This window comes from Aedes aegypti, chromosome 2 (genome assembly GCF_002204515.2).
Source record: "Aedes aegypti strain LVP_AGWG chromosome 2, AaegL5.0 Primary Assembly, whole genome shotgun sequence".
Lineage (NCBI taxonomy): Eukaryota > Metazoa > Arthropoda > Insecta > Diptera > Culicidae > Aedes > Aedes aegypti.
The window spans coordinates 310,712,495-310,717,156 of NC_035108.1; the positions used below are offsets into that span (position 1 = coordinate 310,712,495).

General features: G+C 39.9%; 1 long non-coding RNA gene across 1 annotated transcript; it reads right to left on the reverse strand.

Moving 5' to 3' along the window:
• Positions 1-3,736: 3,736 nt before the first annotated feature.
• LOC110675751 lies at positions 3,737-4,229 on the reverse strand. Its single transcript, XR_002499760.1, has 2 exons — positions 4,125-4,229; positions 3,737-4,065 (listed from the first exon to the last, which is right to left on the reverse strand). It is a non-coding gene; the product is annotated as an uncharacterized LOC110675751 (long non-coding RNA).
• Between the last annotated feature and the right edge of the window lie 433 nt (positions 4,230-4,662).

Sequence of the window (4,662 nt, forward strand, 5' to 3'; positions counted from 1 at the left end):
TTTTGTGAACGGTACAATTGTTGTTTTTGAAGGGTTTATTCCTAGTTTCTCTTTTTGACACCAGGAGAGTGTGTGATTGAGAGCAATTTGCATCCTTGATGAAATAACGCTGTCAAATTTGCCTCGTACAATAATGACTACGTCATCTGCGTATCCAACAACTTCAAAACCCCTTCTTTCTAAGCTATCTAGCAGTTCGTCCACCACTAATGACCACAATAAGGGAGATAGTACTCCCCCTTGAGGGCATCCCCTTGTAGCCATTACAGTAATGCGCGAATCACTCAGCTCAGATGAGATCTGTCGATTTGCTAGCATAGCATGTACCCAGGTTGCAATGCATGGGTCGAAGTTTCTCCTCAACATTGCCGAACCTATAGACGAATAAGAAGCGTTATCGAACGCGCCCTCAATATCAAGAAATGCTATAAGAGCGATTTCTTTTGCATTAAAGGTTTTCTCGATCTTGTTCACTAGCGTGTGCAGTGCTGAGACCGTTGATTTTCCGCTTTGATAAGCAAATTGGGATTTAGAAAGAGGCATAGTTTTCATAAATTTAGAATCTATATACTCGCATAATACCTTCTCCATGATTTTAAGCATTACCGAGGATAGGCTTATCGGTCGGAATGCTTTAGGGTTGGTTTTGTCCTTTTTTCCTGCTTTTGGAATAAAGACAACTCGAACTTGACGCCAATCATTTGGAATGTGTCCCAGAACTAAACTTGCCTTAAAAATCTCTACCATGTGTGGAATCAGTGTCTCTTCCTCTTTTTGGATAAGCGCTGGGAAGATTCCATCCATGCCAGCAGATTTGAATGGCTCGAAAGATCTCACTGCCCTAACAACCCTATCGCGAGTAAAAGCTTCTTTGGCAACCTTTATTGCGTCCCTTTTTGCTTCTGAGTCCCCTGATAGGAACCCGTGTGGAACTGAGACGTCAAGTCTGGCACCTTCAGCATTTAGACTCGTTTGTGGGATTGAATCAGGAAAGTGAACTCTTAGCATTTCACTCAGTGTTTCACGAGGTTCCACAGTGAGTGAACCGTCAGTCCTTTGAAGACTTCCCAAACCATTGGAGTGATCCTTCGAAAGAGTTTTATGAAGTCGAGCAGCTACGGGAGTTTTCTCAATGCTTTCACACATGAGAACCCATGATTTCCGTTTTGCTCGTCTCATTTCTTTGTTATACTCTGTCAGAGCCTTTCGGTATAGACTCCAATCAGAAGTGCGTTTGGCTCGGTTGAATTCCTTCCGAGCAGTTTTCCTGAGTTTATCAAGGTTGAAGTTCCACCATGGAACATCTCTGTTCGAACTAACTGTTTTGATCGGACAGCTCTCTTGATAAGCATTTAGAATTTTGTTTTTAATAGAATCCGAAGCGGCTTCTAACTGTATAATAGTCTGAATATTCGGCTCTATTATATAGTCTTCAGAACGGAGAATAGCTGAGTAGGTTTCCCAATCAGTTTTCTTGGGATCTTTAAACGACTTTTGAATCATTAGACCCCCTTCCCACTCGAAGACTATATGTTTATGGTCTGACATAGATATTTCATTAGAAACATGCCAGTTTTTTATTTTATCCGAGATGGATTGACTGCATAAAGTCAGATCAAGGACTTCTTGTCGTAAGATGTTTTCAAATGTAGGCTTATCACCGACATTGCATATGTCAATATTTTTGGAGGAAAGAAACTGCAAAAGATGCTCACCAAGCCCCTCTTGAGGACTGTAGGAGTACAGTAAAAGCGGCCATCCACGATGCAGCTGAGAATGTCAGTTCGTGTGATGGAGTCAACGAAACGATTGGTTCGACAAGGAGTGTAAGCCGATTTTGGAAGAGCAGAATGCAGTGTGGATGGCCATGCTGAAGCAGAGACCCGGGAGAACATAAAACGACACGAACCGCCTGGAAGAAACAGAGTACGCGAACATGTAGCAGATGTGATGGTTTAAAAAACGAGGAAGTTCTACCAGAAGCTCAATGTATCCTAAATGGATTTCGTGTCACGAGCCGAGATGTGCAAGAATGGTTATGGGAGCAGCTTGACGGGCGAATGTGTTCGTCCTACGGGCTCCAGGAAATAAATATTCACTTCTGCATCAAATGTACCATACACAAAATGATAAAAAGACCAGCAGGCTCTTGGGTTGCTCGAAGAGGACTTGCAGGTTCTTGAGGCTTTCGAACGCCGGGTTCCATTTTTAATGGCGTGCAGGACGTCGAAAGCTGGACGGATAACTGGATGTCATGTTGTTACCTTTGAACTTGAAGAAGCGAGTCAGGAATCAAAATCAGCAGCTCTCTTCCGGGCACAATTTTTGCCAGTTCTTTAGTCGCGATATCTCAGTAAGGTAGGGGAAGTGGTGGTAAAACACTGTTCCTTTTACCGAGAAAAACCTAATTTCGATGAATTTTTATCACGCAAAGACGATTTAGAGCATAAATCTGAGTGTTACAGTTGATACGGAGGTCAATTGAAGTGGAAATATCAACGAAAACTAAGATTTTAGAAAACCACGTTTGAAACATAGAACTGACGTAACGTTAAGCTCAGAAGACTTGAGGTTTTTCAGTGAGGTGAATATCGTTATGATATGATGTCAAATCTGATACCTTTAGAATTCTTTTTCAATGGGTTAGAATCATTAATGGATGTATTTTCGGTGGGGCAATGAAAATTTTCAGAAATATTTGTTTTGCTCACGTTTTTTGCGTGGTGTTCATTTTATCACCAATCGCTGTTCATTTTACCTACATAGTGCAGGTAAAATGATCATTTGCATCGCTTTTTGATAGCAATGAAAATAGGTGAAAATTTAGCTATTTTAGTCTGAATCCATGTCGCTACTATAGATTACTTCCCTATTTTTGATGTTGAGCGATAGAACTACACAAATTCCTCATTTTTCTATCAGAAACAAGATGATTTCCTTAAGGTGTTCATTTTACCACCCCTTCCCCTAGTCTTCAAGTTCAACTAATGCTTCAAGTGCTGTGGACAGTATTCCGAAATCATCATTGCACAAGAGAGATTTTAAAAGCATGCCTTGAAAAAAATATTGTTGTAATGATGAATTTGAATCCTTTGGTTTCGATTGAATTAGAAGTGATCAATTCAGGAAATGAATGCTATGGAAATCAACTAATATCCGTATAATAATCCCGTAGAACGGATTAACGATTTTTTCAACAGAATTTGACCTGAATATAGCGTATAACTAGGTAATCTTTGGAAAGGTGCATAGAATGTAAAATTTCTTGAATCACCATGACCAATGACCAAGCTGATAGAGGGAAGCATCTAGTCGAGTTAAACTTAATAGGACCGAACAAGATGGTGCCCATATGACAGTGGTAGCAAAATCTGAATTTAACTTATGTCTAGACTAGAAGAATATTTTTCGAAAAATGCGTCACGAGAGGGTACAGAGACTGGTCACATTCAGTTATGGGTACGATGGGAAAGGTTAACACTCGATGCATGCAAGCACCCAATGTCCACAGTTATGACGTGGTAGTAAAATATTACGCCCATATGCACGGTGAGGTTTCTGGTCAAGTCTGGAGACAATGGCAAAGGCAGTCGATAGAAGTGCTAAACGAAAAGATGACATGATATATGGAATTTGTACTACTTTTACAGTAACATGAAATAAATTATTGCATTAAATGCTAAATAAATTATTGCATTAAATGCTTAGTGAAAAAAAAACTGCGGGGCTGGGCTTATCCCTGGCTGGTTATGAAGATTTTTATTAAACCGGATTGTGTTATAGATTAGATATTGGGTTTTAGTTTCACATTTGGATCCGTAGCGGACACACCACGACCAAATATAATGAGACTATTAGCATAAGGCTGCACAACGTGGAATTTTCAATCGCATGGGAGAGATCCTGCCAGGATTCATAGGAATATCGTTTAAGTTTATCTGATCGAAATTAAAATTTCAAAGTACTGGAAACGTACTTGGATCGGCCTAGGAAAATACAAATCCGGTCTTACTGGAAACCTGATTGGTTGGTTTTTAAAACATTCTCTCATCTGTTAGGTGTGTCCTACAAGCAAAAACAATCAGCTTAAAAATTTAATCAAATTTAAGTAAATTGAATAAAACTTTGCAATGCATCCTTCAATAAACACTTAACCAAGTTTCATCATCCAGCCTCAGTATCAAACATGTAACAACAATTAAGATTTTCTATCGCAGAGAACTGCTGACTGACACTTTTCAACCGAACAATAAAACGAGAATCGTACGGTTACTATGCCTACTGTTAGTGCTTGCCCAACGGAAGGAGTTGATATATTTTTAGATCATTGATGCAGTATTTGTACGAAATGATAGGAGCAAATCAAAGCAATGTTGGATTGGAAAAATAGGAGCGTGCATTTTCCTACTCCTAAATTTACTGATCAAAGCAACGCAATGCAAAGGATATTTTGAAGACTGGCTGTGGATACCCTCAACGGATTAACTGGGTGCATATCGACAGCTCTATTATATGCCAGGATTTAGGAGCATGTAGTGAGGAGGAACACCTTAAGTTCTATCAGAACGATTTCACAAACTCCAAAGGGCACCGAACTGATCCACCCTGTTTCTGCACTACACTGCACCCACCAACGCTGGCTCATCGGTTGACTGGTTGATG